This window comes from Bufo bufo, chromosome 4, assembly GCF_905171765.1.
Source record: "Bufo bufo chromosome 4, aBufBuf1.1, whole genome shotgun sequence".
NCBI lineage: Eukaryota > Metazoa > Chordata > Amphibia > Anura > Bufonidae > Bufo > Bufo bufo.
In genome coordinates this window covers 146,642,623-146,657,699 of record NC_053392.1, presented here as the reverse complement: position 1 = coordinate 146,657,699, position 15,077 = coordinate 146,642,623, and positions in this window count along the sequence as shown.

The following is a 15,077-nucleotide window of genomic DNA, read 5'->3' as shown; positions in this document are numbered from 1 at the left end:
GGACATTGATTCTTGGTGACCGAGATGATGGCATTGCTGGCACATCCTCTGTTTGCGGGGTGGCAGGTGCCACTGTCACTCCAGACCGGGATGAAGAGGCCGAGACTGCAGCAGAAGAGGAAGCAGGAGGAGTCAGAGACCTTTCTTTGTTTTTGAGGTGTCTACTCCACTGCAGCTTGTGCTTTGCACTTAGACGCCTGGTCATGCAGGTTGTGTTTAGGTTGAAAACGTTTATGCCTCGCTTCAGGCTCTGATTGCACAGCGTGCAAACCACTCGTGTCTTGTCGTCAGCACATTGTCTGAAGAACTGTAACGCCAGGGAACTCCTTGGAGCTGCCTTTGGTGTGCTCGGTCCCTTGCTGTGGTGGGCAGTAGCAGGCGTACTGTCTAGGGGACGGCCACTCCACTTTTGCACCCTGCTCCCTCTTTTGCTGTGCTGGTGGCTCTGTGCGACCACCGCCTCTTCCTCTGAACTACACAGTTCACTCGCGTGACCTTGATTCCATGTGGGGTCGAGGACCTCATCATCCTCCACATCATCTTCCACCCAGTCTTCACCCCTGCCCTCCTTGTCGGTCTGCACACTGCAGAAAGCCACAGCAGTTGGCACCTGTGTTTCATCATCACCTGAGACTTGCTGCGGTGGTCCTCCCATGTACTCATCCTGAAACATAAGTGGTTTGGTTTCGGTGCACTTAATCTCTTCCACTTCTGGGGCAGGGCTATGTGGATGGCCCTAGGAAACCCTGCTAGCAGAGTCATCAAAAAGCAGAAGAAACTGCTACATGCCTTGGGACTCAGACTGCTTGGCTGATTTGCAAGGGGGTGAGATGAAAGACTGATGGCCATGGGCTGCAGGTGCCAACTCTGGTCTTTCAGCAGGGGACTGGGTGGGCGACAATGTGAAGGAACTGGAGGCACTGTCAGCCACCCAATCTACTATCGCCTGTACCTGTTCTGGCCTCACCAGTCGTAGAGCGGCATTCCGGCCTACCAAATGACGCTGAAGGTTCTGTCGCCTACTCGTACCTGAGGTAGGTGTTTTACTTGTGCGTGTAGCTGGAACAGATCAACCACGTCCTCTCCCTGCAACAGGAGCTCCACCAACACCAGCAGCACCACGACCAGGGCCACGTCCCTTATTTGACGCATTCCTCATTCTTTGAGTTTACCCACCAACAATTAAGTTCACTGACAGTAAGGCAGTGCCGGTGTCATAAAGAGAAAACATTTCTTAAGGTCACACAACAGTGTGACAGGCAAATTTAATACAATTACTTCATGGACGCAAAAAATGGGAATTTGTCAACCAACAATGTAACAGCAGTATTTAACGGTTTTAATGGACTGTCAGAAATGCAGTACAGGCCACAAGTGTACTATCTAGCACAAAAAGTGAGTTTCTTTTCAAACGAAAATGTAACAGCAGTATTTAATGATTTTATTGGACTGTCAGAAATGCAGGGCAGGCCACAAATGTACTATCTAGCACAAAAAGGGTGTTTTTTTAAACAACAATATAACAACAGTATTTAACGGTTTTATTGGACTGTCAGAAATGTAGCGTAGGCTGCAAATGTACTATCTAGCACAAAAAGTGTGCTTTTTTCAACCAACAATGTAACAGCAGTATTTAACGGTTTTATTTGACTGTCAGATATACAGTGTCGGTGTCAGAAAGAGAAAAAATTGCTCTAGTTCACACAAATATGTGATAGACTAATGTAATTGAATTATTTTCACTGGCAGGTATGCACTGCAGGCCACAGGGGTACTTGTCCCCCGGGAATCTAACAGATGGATTTAATGAATAGATTTTCCCTGTTAGATATTCAGCACAGGGGTACTTCACAGAAAGAAAAATTAATATGCCCGCTTCCCTGCAGATTTTCAACACGCGCCATTAAATCCCCGAACACCGAACTCGAACACTTTTACTGAAATGTTCGGGGTCAAAAAATTGTAAAGTTCGGTACGAACCCGAACTTTAGAGTTCAGGTTCGCTCAACCCTACTTACTAGCTAACACATGTTAATTATGTATATATTCATATATTGTGCCCAGGGGCGTAACTAGAAGTGACTGGGCCCCACAGCAAATATTTGTAAGGGCCCCCCCAGCGCGCTTCACACCTCCCTCCTCCTGTGTAAACCCCACTCCTTTGGCACAGTGTAGCGGTATACTGTATATTGTGCGGCACAGCGTAGAGGTATACTGTATATTGTGTGGCACAGCGTAGAGGTATACTGTATATTGTGTGGCACAGCAGAGGTATACTGTATATTGTGTGGCACAGTGTAGAGGTATACTGTATATTGTGTGGCACAGTGTAGAGGTATACTGTATATTGTGTGGCACAGTGTAGAGGTATACTGTATATTGTGTGGCACAGTGTAGAGGTATACTGTATATTGTGTGGCACAGTGTAGCGGTATACTGTATATTGTGTGGCACAGTGTAGCGGTATGCTGTATATTGTGGGGCACAGTGTAGAGGTATACTGTATATTGTGGGGCACAGTGTAGAGGTATACTGTATATTGTGGGGCACAGTGTAGCGGTATACTGTATATTGTGGGGCACAGTGTAGAGGTATACTGTATATTGTGGGGCACAGTGTAGCGGTATACTGTATATTGTGGGGCACAGTGTATGCTGTATGTGTATAACATAAACATATTTCACATGAAAACTTAGTTACTTGGCTTGGCCCTTGGGGATCTCGGACGCCACTTCCACACTTTGGCCGGGGGCTCGGCGGAGCTGATGTTGTGCTTTATCCTAATGAGAAAGATTTCATAATAAGGATTTGGAGAAGGGGCAGAGGGATAGCAGAGCAGGGAGAGGCTGGTGCTGATACTAGGGGGTCATACCATGGGGGAGTAATAAAGCCCACCATAATGCCCCCCCCCCCAGTAGTAATAATTCTCCTTATAATGTGACAGTGCAAAAATACCCCCTTGTAATGCCCCCAGTTGAGCTAATGTCCCCATAATGTACCAGTATAAAATACCCCTATATAGTGCCCCCAGTAAATTCCCCCATAGTGCTCCTCTCCCCCCTTCCTGCTAGTGCCCCCCATAATGTACCAGTATAAAATACCCCATATATAGTGCCCCAGTAGATGCCCCTCAGTGTCCGGCCTCTGATAGGCTGCCGGCCTAGTGTCCCCCATAATGCCCTCCAATAATGTGCCAGTAAGTGTCCCCATATATGCCCCCCCATCATGTGCCAGTATCAAGTGCCTCTCTCCTCCCCCCCCACATGTCCCAGTATCATAGTGCCATCTCCCCCCCCCACAAAAAAAGTGCCAGTATCAAGTGCCTCTCTCCCCCCCCCCCTTGTGCCAGTATCAGGTGCCAAACCCCCTCCCTCCCCAGGTGCCAGTATCAGGTGCCAACCCCTCCCCCCATGTGCCAGTATCAGGTGCCTCTCTCCCCCCCCCCCCATGTGCCAGTATCAGGTGCCAACCCCCCCTCCCCAGGTGCCAGTATCAGGTGCCTCTCTCCCCTCCCCCATGTGCCAGTATCAGGTGCCAGACCCCCTCTCCCCCCCAGGTGCCAGTATCAGGTGCCTCCCCCCATGTGCCAGTATCAGGTGCCTCTCTCCCCCCCCCCCCATGTGCCAGTATCAGATGCCAACCCCCCCCCCCTCATGCCAGTATCAGGTGCCAAACCCTCTCCCCCCATGTGCCAGTATCAGGTGCCAAGGTGCCAACCCCTCTCCCCCCCCATGTGCCTGTATCAGGTGCCAACCCCCCCTCCCCCCCCAGGTGCCAGTATCAGGTGCCAACCCCTCTCCCCCCCCCATGTGCCAGTATCAGGTGCCTCGCCCCCCCTCCCCCCATGGCAGTAACAGTCGGGTATTAAAAAATAATAATAAACACTTCTACTTACCTCCATGTCAGCGATGCGATGCAGCCTCTTCCTGTGTCCCGCCCTGTATGTCCATATATGGAGTCGGTGCTTGTATTTCAGAAAAGTTTTCTGCTGGGATTCGAACCCACGACCTTCTGTATCAGAGGCAAAGCATCTAACCACTAGACCATAGGAGATGCCTTGCTGCTGACTGAAAAAATATGAGACTTCTAGTGTACATCTATACACATGACAGCTGCTTATATATAGAGATATAGCAGAGCTGAGTGTGCTGGGACAGCTGTCATATAGAGATATAGCAGTGCTGGGTGTGTTGGGGCAGCTGTCATGTGTATAGATGTAGCAGAGCTGGGTTTGCTGGGGCAGCTGTCATATATAGAGATATAGTAGAGCTGAGTGTGCTGGTGCAGCTGTCATGTGTATTAGATGTAGCAGTGCTGGGTGTGTTTGGGAAGCTGTCATGTGTATACATGTAGCAGAGCTGGGTTTGATGGGACAGCTGTCATATAGAGATATAGCAGTGCTGGGTGTGTTTGGTCAGCTGTCATGTGTATAGATGTAGCAGAGCTGGGTTTGCTGGGGCAGCTGTCATATATAGAGATATAGTAGAGCTGAGTGTGCTGGTGCAGCTGTCATGTGTATTAGATGTAGCAGTGCTGGGTGTGTTAGGGCGGCTGTCATTTGTATAGATGTACACTTAGCCAGCTATAACAGTAGTCTCATATTTTTTCAATCAGTTGTATTGCAGCCTTTATGGTTGTGAGGGTAAATGCTTTGCCTCTGATACACTCAGACATTGGAGGTTGTGGGTTCGAATCCCAGACACATCAGAAGACAGTAAGATTAGATCACATTAGCGAGGGGGCCTGGTCAGCTGCTGTGAAGGGGCCCTGAACAGTAAGACATCGATATTTAACGAACGAACTTGAAAATAAACTGTCACACGTGCGGGACGCCGGGGCCCCCTTGGCAGCCCGGGCCCCGAAGCAGCTGCTTCCCCGGTAGTTACGCCACTGATTGTGCCTGTGAATAAATCTTTAATATGTATACAGTGGCCCCTCAAGATACATATTCATTGGTTCCAGGAAGACCATTGTATGTTGAAACCATTGTACCTTGAGTAATTGGTTCCAAAGCCCCAAAATGTCATCCAAGATAAGAGAAAATAAAGATTTAAGAACAATAAGCAGATAACTAAGGCTACTTTCACACTAGCGTTCGGGTGTCCGCTCGAGCGCTCCGTTTGAAGGGGCTCACAAGCGGCCCCGAACGGATCCGTACTGTCCCAATGCATTCTGAGTGGATAAGGATCCGCTCAGAATGCATCAGTCTGGCAGCGTTCAGCCTCCGTTCCGCTCAGCAGGCGGACACCCGAACGCAGCTTGCAGCGTTTTGATGTCCGCCTGGCCGCGCGGAGGCGTGCGGATCCGTTCAGACTTACAATGGAAGTCAATGGAGACGGATCCGTCTGTCCTGGCTCCGCTTTGACACGGATCCGTTCGAAAACGTTCACGTCTCTGCGCATGCCCAGTAACTTCCTGTCCCTCCCCCTCATCGTCGGCCATTTTGGATTATCGACTTGGTGAGACTGGTAAGTATGAAGTTTTGTCTGTTTGTCTATCTTTCTTTTTTTACTATCTATCTATCTATCTATCTATCTATCTCTCTATTTCTATGGTGGGGGGGCTGCTGGCACTTGGTAAGGGGTGTGTGTCTGGAACTGTGGGAGCCGCTGGCACTGGTGGTGTGGGCTGCCTTTATGGGGGGGCTTCTGTCACTGGGGGGGGGCCTGTGTGGCTGGAACTGGGGGGGGTCTGCTGGCAATGGTATGATGTGTGTGGCTGGAACTGTGCGGTGCTTCTGACATTGCGGCAGTGTGTGTGGCTGGAACTGTGCGGTGCTTCTGACATTGCGGCGGTGTATGTGGCTGGAACTGTGCGGTGCTTCTGACATTGCGGCGGTGTTTGTGGCTGGAACTGTGCGGTGCTTCTGACATTGCGGCGGTGTTTGTGGCTGGAACTGTGGGAGCTGCTGGCATTGGGGGGGGCTGAGGGCATTGTGGGAAGGTTGTTTGGAACTGGGGGCCTGATGTCATTGTGGGGGGCTGCTGTCTCTGGGGGTGTTTATGGCAGTTGGGGGGGGGGGGGGATCATGGCTCCTGTCGGATTCATTTTTTTGTATCATTTTATTATTAGGGTCGTTCCCAAAAAAAGAAAAAAAAAAAAAAATTATCTGCGGTGGGCAAGCCCAGACCTATATTTTAAAAAGTAAGTATTAAAAAAAAAAAATTGTTGATATATGAGGAAATAGTGCTCTACAAGTTCCTTTAACGTTATCTGCATTTTGTCTGGTATTCTGTTGCGTACAGATGTCATCAAAGAAGACATCCATAGACTGGAGTGACCCACCCAGAAGGCGCCGCCGCCGTATTCAGTGGCCGGTAAGTATAAAATCAACACTTGGAGTTTTTACTGTTTGATTCCTTGCATTAATCAGTATGTGCTCTTATTATAGATTTCATCATCATCATCTGCGGAGGGCTCTCCAGCAATGGCCAGCTCACCTGCCGAATCGCCAGCGTCCAGGGGAGGTGGACCAAGCCCGGACCGGGGCTGTCAAGAAGTATATATATATATATATATATATATATATATATATATATATATATATATATATATAGATATCGTAATTTTATATTTTTTTTTTAAGTACAGTCTTCTAAAAAAAAAAATTTGTTTTTAGCAATCTGCACCTAGAGCCGCCAGCGAGGATCCCCCAGTCGCCTCCAGAGTCCGCGGGAATGAGCGTGGCGGTCGTAGACTAGTGATGTCGCGAACATAAAATTTTCAGTTCGCGAACAGCGAACGCGAGCTTCCGCAAATGTTCGCGAACTGGCGAACCGGGCGAACCGCCATAGACTTCAATAGACAGGCGAATTTTAAAACCCACAGGGACTCTTTCTGGCCACAATAGTGATGAGAAAGTTGTTTCAAGGGGTCTAACACCTGGACTGTGGCATGCCGGAGGGGGATCTATGGCAAAACTCCCATGGAAAATTACGTAGTGGACGCAGAGTCGGGTTTTAATCCATAAAGGGCATAAATCAACTAACATTCCTAAATTGTTTGGAATAACGTGCTTTAAAACATCCAGTGTGTGTATACGATCAGGTATGATGTTGGCACTGGCAGTGGGCACACTACAGTCAGTGGAAGAGGGCCTGACACACTGACTGGCAGCAGGCAAGCAACTGAATTTAGACTACTGTCTAAAAATTAAATGCCTTATTTATCGGCAAGCTACTGTGCCACCCGGTATCAGTGGTTGGCACTGGCAGTGGGCACACTACAGTCAGTGGAAGCGGGCCTGACACACACTGGCAGCAGGCAAGCAACTGAAATTACACTAAAGTGTAAAAATTAAATGCCTTATTTATCGGCAAGCTACTGTGCCACCCGGTATGAGTGGTTGGCACTGGCAGTGGGCACACTACAGTCAGTGGAAGAGGGCCTGACACACACTGGCAGCAGGCAAGCAACTGAATTTAGACTACTGTCTAAAAATTAAATGCCTTATTTATCGGCAAGCTACTGTGCCACCCGGTATCAGTGGTTGGCACTGGCAGTGGGCACACTACAGTCAGTGGAAGCGGGCCTGACACACACTGGCAGCAGGCAAGCAACTGAATTTAGACTACTGTCTAAAAATTAAATGCCTTATTTATCGGCAAGCTACTGTGCCACCCGGTATCAGTGGTTGGCACTGGCAGTGGGCACACTACAGTCAGTTGAAGTCGGCCTGACACACACTAGCAGCAGGCAAGCAGCTGAAATTACACTAAAGTGTAAAAATTAAATGCCTTTTTTATGCAAAGTCCTGTGCCAGCCGGTATGAGTGGTGGGCACTGGCAGTGGGCACACTACAGTCAGTGGAAGTCAGCCTGACACACACTGGCAGGCAACTAACCTTAGATTAAAGTGTAAAAATTAAGTGCCTTTTTTTAAGCAAAGTCCTGTGCCACACGGAATGACAGGGGTGAGCACTGGCAGTGGGCACACTACAGTCTGTGGGCCTGCAGCTCCTCACACACAGGCAGGCCAGGCAACTGCAATATGTATATAAAGGAAAAAAAAAAAGCAGACTAATGTTGCAGCCCTAAAAAGGGCTTTTTGGGGTGCTGTCAGGACGCTGTCCTTACAGCAGAGATCAGATGAGTCTTTCAGGACTGGAGTGGACACTGAATTCACTAGCCTAGCTATCGATTTCCCAATTAAATCAGCAGCAGTTACAGTCTCCCTCCTCTCACTAAGACTGCAGCTTCAGAATGAATCTAAAATGGATGCTGTGCAGGAGGTGGGAGGGTCTGGGAGGGAGGGTATGCTGCTGATTGGCTGGAATGTGTCTGCTGACTGTGAGGTACAGGGTCAAAGTTTGCTCAATGATGATGTATAGGGGGCGGACCGAACATCGCATGTGTTCGCCCGGCAGAGGCGAACGCGAACAAGCTATGTTCGCCGGGAACTGTTCGCCGTCGGATAGTTCGGGCCATCTCTATCGTAGACGTGTAAGTATTGAATTAAGTAGTTTTAATTAGCATTTTGTATTAGGATTTACATTAAATTTTGTATTTCCTTTTTTTCAGGGTTCCGTAGGCTCCACCAGGGAAGATGAGGAGTTCGGGGTTCCGAGCATAGATAACCTGCTCCTCATCCGACTGGTGGAGGCGCGTCCAGCATTATGGGACCACTCCGACCGCCACCACGCCGATCATCGTCGTACCCAGCGGCTCTGGAGGGACATCTCTGCTTCAGTTTTTGAGACCTGGGGGGATCTAGATGCGGCGGCTCAGGAGAAATATGGTAAGTAAAACAATATGTATTTTAATACTTTAAAATATTGTTCTTTTCCTTCATCATGCTGATTTTAGTTTTTATTGTTTTTTTCGATAGTCAAACTGGTTACAACGCGTTGGCGATCTATCCGGGACCGCTTCAGGAGGGATTACAACAAGGAGGTTCAGGCCCCGAGTGGCTCCGGAGGAACCTCAGGGGCCACCTACATCCATACGGCGGCCCTGGGGTTCCTACGAAGGGCGATGGCACCGAAAAGGTAAATATTTATAACAACTGTTCAAAAAATAAATTGTAAAGGGGCTGTCTGAGACAGCGGAGCGTTTGGCTCCCCTGTTTTGGCCAGCCCCCCCCACAGTCAGATGGACAACTGTTCTCTCCGTCTGACTGTAAGGGGCTGTCTGAGACAGGGTAGCGTTTGGCTCTCCTGTTTTGGCCAGCCCCCCACAGTCAGATGGACAACTGTTCTCTCCGTCTGACTGTGAGGGGCTGTCTGAGACAGGGTAGCGTTTGGCTCCCCTGTTTTGGCCAGCCCCCCACAGTCAGATGGACAACTGTTCTCTCCGTCTGAATTTAAGGGGCTGTCTGAGACAGCGAGGCGTTTGGCTTCCCTGTTTTGGCCAGCCCCCCACAGTCAGATGGACAACTGTTCTCTCCGTCTGAATTTAAGGGGCTGTCTGAGACAGCGAGGCGTTTGGCTTCCCTGTTTTGGCCAGCCCCCCACAGTCAGATGGACAACTGTTCTCTCCGTCTGAATTTAAGGGGCTGTCTGAGACAGCAGAGCGTTTAGCTTCCCTGTTTTGGCCAGCCCCCTATGGTATACGGTAGACATAGCATAGAACAGTGTTTCCCAACCAGTGTGCCTCCAGCTGTTGCAAAACTACAACTCCCAGCATGCCCGCACAGCCAAAGGCTGTCCGGGCATGCTGGGAGTTGTAGTTTTGCAACAGCTGGAGGCACACTGGTTGGGAAACACTGGCATAGAACATGGATGTTTTATTTAGAGAACAATTCCTAACTTTCATTTTTTTTTTTTCTACAGAAGTGCCTGCAGCACTCGGGAGCCTGACCAACCTCCTGAGGCGGAACCGGAACGGATCGCCAGCGCCAGCCCTCCTGTCCCTCATGCATCGGCTCAGGATAATCCGAGTCCCCTACCAGGTCCCTCCGCTCAACAGAGGCTCTTAGGTTTTCGTCAAAATTTGAGAGCCCTGGTGAGCAGGCAGAGATCCGGTAGGCCAAATCGAGCTGATTATGCAAACCTTGTAGAGGTCGTTTCCGACGCTCTAGAAGGTTTTGCCCAACATCAGATGGAGTTTGGTGCTGACTTGATTCGCCGCTGGGAGGGGGCGGAGTCGGCGTTTCAACGCAGCCCAAACTACCATTATGGGCTAAGCATGATCAGTTTGATGGACTCAATGACGCCCGAGCAGTTGCATGAGTACAAGATCATGCTAGAGAACGGGTCATGGGAAATCATGCACCGCCCCCAACCCCCACCCCCATCCCACACCTACCCCCCATCCCACACGAGTGGCCAGTACCGCCAACCTTTCCCTTCCCACCCCCCCGAGCATGTGTTTCCTTCTGCTTCTTTTTCTTCTCCTGCCCCGTATTTTCCTCCTACTTCTTTTCAAACTCCCTCCACCTCTACACATGCTCGGGTCCCCTCCTCCTCAGACCCTTCCTTTCTCCACACCCCGCAATTACGCCCTGCATCCTTTCCTGTGGCCCGTAGTTTTACCTCAGTGGATCGCCAGGACAGGGGGGCTACCATTGCCAGCCCCAGACCATCAACCCCACGACAGTCCACCTCCCCTCACCGTTATGAACAATTGTAAATATAATTTTTGTTTATATTTATTTTATTTATTTTCTGTTAAAAAAATAAAAATAATGTTTATACTTTACTGCACTGTGTCTGTGTTTTATTGTCCTGTACAGGGAACCTCGGCACTATAGCTGTGTTGAAATTAAAACTACCCTAGTCTCACTACTGTGCGTTTATTATAACACCCTTGGTAGTTTTTATATCAAAACAGCATTAGTGCCAATGTCGTAAGATCCATTAAAACCTGACCATCAATATTGAGCTATCTTTTGGCTCTTTATTGATCGTAGACCCTATGATTGAACAATGAACAAGCATTTGCTTGTTCATGTGCCAATCTTGTGCCCTTTCATATGAGCCCTTGTGGGAGTCACGGTCCATGAGCATCAGGAATTCATTAATAAATTGTGAATTTAACGTTTAATGATTTCCCGATGACGCTAATATAACCAGTGTGATTACCACAAGGGACACGCAAGGGACATACAGTTTTTAAAGGGGTTATTCACATAGACAATGGGGGGATTTCACTTGAATATGTCCCCATTGTCTGATAGGTGTGGGTAAACATTGGTAGGACCCGCACCTATATCGAGAACGGAGCGGGGAGCACTGTTGCTGTAGGACACATTTCCCATGGTATGTCCACCACCAAGCGCTAATCCCCGCCTCTCACATAGAAGTGAATGGAGGGCGGCAGCGCAGTGCGACCTCATCTACTTTCTTGGCTTCGTTCTCAATATATGTGAGGGTACCAGCCGTGGGACCCGCACCTATAAGACAATGTAGGTATATCTTAAAGTGGTATGCCCCCATTGTATGAGATGAGAAAACCCCTTTAAGGCCTCTTGCACACGACTGTATGCCCCAAGAGACATACGGTCCGTGAGCGGGCCATATGTCCCGTAGTGGCACTGATCGTGCGCACGAGAGCACACAGCATCATAGTGTACAATCATCCTGTGCAAGTTGAGCTGCCCGCGGGGATATAGTCTTGCACTAATAGATCATATGAGTGCGGGACAATAGCCCAGTTTGCGGCACAACATGGTCAGCATCATGATGCTCTGTACTCCTGTACGCACGATCAATGATGATCAGGGACATATGGCCCGCTAACGAACAATATACATCTTTAAGTGCATGTAGTCATGTACAAGAGTCCAAAAGGTGTGGTCCATTATCAAAGCCGGACCAGCTTTGGAACTTCAACAAGATAGCCCTGGAGAAATGTAGGAGCATTAAAACCCTATAGATCTGAATACATGAAGATGGAACCTAAAGATACTTTTCCTTCCAAAACGGATCCGCTAAACGGATGACAAAACGGAAACCAACGTGACAAACGGATCCGTAAAACAGACGGATCCGTACAAACGGATCCGTCTGAATGGCTTCCGTTTGGCTCCGTTTAGTCAGTTTATTGACGGATCCGTTTGAAATGCCCTTCAAACGGATCCGTCAAACGCTAGTGTGAAAGTAGCCTAAGTCAATGGGGACGGATCCGTTTGAAGTTGACACAGTATGGCTCAATTTTCAAACGGATCCGTCCCCCATTGACTTTCAATGTAAAGTCTGAACGGATCCGTTTGCATTATCATGAACAAATGGTAGTAGTACTTTATACAGCTGCAGAGAAACCTCCGGTAAGCAGTAAACAATGTATTTAATTTCACATCATTTTTATCGTGTCATTCAATATCAGGTTCACCAAGTGAAGGCTTAGAGGATGGAGCAGAACCTCAATATGATTTGTAGACAAATGTTACTCACCAAAAAAATTTGTAATTATGGAAACTGAAGCTTCTCTATAACCATCAGGGTCAGTAACAAAACGACAAAAGGGCATAATCTAAACCTGAAGACTCCCCAACTTCAAAAATACATTACATGGAGTACTAGAGCTGTCTATGATCTGAAAATAAGCACTAACTACTTGCCTTGTGCTTTATGTACTAATAGAACTTCATCAAGCCTAACATGATTAAAAGGGGTTCTCCAGTTTCATAGATAAACTTAATACTTTGCTTTATAATGTTTCACAATGCTTGCTCCGTCTGCCACACTTTTCTCTCTACAAGAATTACTCCCATTTCACCTCCCCTATTCATGTTACCTAAGTGGAGCAATCCATGCAAAACATTACAGATCAAAGCATGCTGGTTTGGACAGAAAACCAAGGAGAAAGCTGATGAAAACAGGAAGTTCTGCATGTAAACATCCTGCCAGGATGCAGTGATGCTGAGAAAAGGAGAAGGAAAGTGCTGACATAAAGCTACATAGAGCAAAAATATGCAGTGTTTGGGGTTTTGTGAGCAGATAAAAAAGTTATATCATTGTGAAACCATAGAACACCTTTAAAGGACTTGTACAATATTATATTGTAGGGGTTTAGCTCTTCTCCGGGGGTGATTCACACAAATATCGTCGCCAAACACCAAGTTTCTGGTCCAAACATCACTTTATTTGGCTCCACAGCAATCCAAACATAAATGGTACAAAATAAACACCTGCCCGGCTGGGCTCTAACTAAACATATAATATCCTGACTCACCTAAAGTCACAGTTCACACCCTGTGAACACATGCGGCTTTGTCAGCCAATGTCCCACAGCCTCCTGGCTGTACAGAGCACAGTACGCCCACTGTCTCCAGTCCAGTGTTTCTTGTGGGGGATTGAGGCTCTGTAGTCTGCCTGACTATGGCCCTGCGACCCTCCCAGGCGTCGCTGCGTCCCCCAACTATCTCCCAGCCTTGTGGTCCCTCAGCCTTGCCCAGCTGAGACCACACAGACAGAGCCTCCAGGCCTCTGTCCACAGGTAACACACTACCCACTTTCTGACACTCTGGGAGGTGCCTTATGCCAGGCTGATTACCTCCAGCTTCTCTCACCTGTGGTGGAACAGGGGTGTGGACCACACTATCCACCCCTTCCTTGCCTCTAACCTGAGTGAGACCTGTCACTGTCTTACATATCCCCCCCCCCCCTTTGTTCAAGCCCGTGAGGGTGAACACCTGAGAGGATATCGACCTGGCCTGGACGTGGGGAACAGCCACCCACCCTGCTCTTTGGCTGCTCCCCAATAAGAACCGGCCCAGATTGGCTTTACAGCCACACTAAGTAACCCAGTGTCAGCGAGCACTAGCTGCCGCTGACACAGAAAATTACCGGTTCTTATTTCACCGAGGCCAGGAACCTCGGTGACACGTACCTTCCCTTTGTTCTGCCAGACCCACGCCAGCAGAGCTTGGTTCATCACCGAAACCAACATCTTGCCTAACAGAAACTGCCTAAAGGCCTCATGTGCCCATCTCATGGCCAGATACTCTTTTCTTACTCTTTCCCAAGAGATGATGATGCGCTGTCGTATATTTTGATCTCTCTCTTTTTAGATCCTCTGGCTCCTGTACATGCGCCTCACGTCCTTTCTTTGACTGCTGCAGCTCTTGCCTAAACTGTTCCCAGTCATAGTCAGTCATATCCCAACACTTTCTCCTTTGCTTTGCAGGGCTCCTTCAGCAGAGCATGCTTGCCCCTACTCACTTATTTTACGTGCATCTGGGTCACTTCTTCCTTCTTTCCAACAGTAGTTACTCCAGCTACTATGACAGTTTTAGAGACCTCTGCTTCTTTAGCGGCTTTTTCCACTTCGGCCGCGGCTCCCTTTGGCTTAACTTTGGTCTCTGTAGAACCTGGGGACTTCATGTCAACCAGCATATCGGCCTTAACTTTTTCAGTCTTTGTCTTCTTGAAGTCTCCAGTCTCTTTGACCGCCTTCTCATCCTTCTCGGACATGGCACCATAAACTTGCCCTGTTAACCCCTCCCCCTCTTTCTCATCGAGGCAGGAGGCACCAGGGTCTTCAGCAGACTCCTCGTCTTCTGTCATTTTCTCCAGAGGCTCACCCAGGACCCTGTTCTCATTTTGTGGAGGAGTCCGGAGATACAGCCCATCGTAATAGCCCGGATCCGAAAACTGATCGTTCACCTCCTCGTACTTCTTCCCCAGCAGGCTGCTGGCTATTTGGAAGGCCTTGTATGCAGAGGGGACGTCTTCCAGGCCTAGGCTACACGCTACCACGGGTCTGAGGTCTTCGGCATCCACATCAGCCCCATCATCTGGTTTAGCAGAAGCATCTTCCATCTTCTCTGCCACAGCCAGCACCACAGTGCCACCCTCTCCAGTCCCATTTTTAACAGGCTCTGGCTTCTTGACATCTTCCAGAGAACTCTCCTCTTCAGGTTTCTCACCTTCCACCTGCTGTTTGAGAGCACACTTAGATTTCTCCAACTCATCTTTTAAGCTCATGAGATTTTCATTCTCTGCTCCGAGTTGCTTGTTCAGCCTCTCCAATTCAGCATGCTCCTCAAGCGCTTTTTCCAGGGCTTTAGCCAAGGAAAGGGCCTTGGTCTCCTTTTCCCAAGCATCAGTCTCTGTTTGGTCACGTTTTTCACCATATCGAACCGAGATGTATTTCTCTTCAGCTAGGAGCCAGTCACATTTCTCCTGTTTCTTCGCT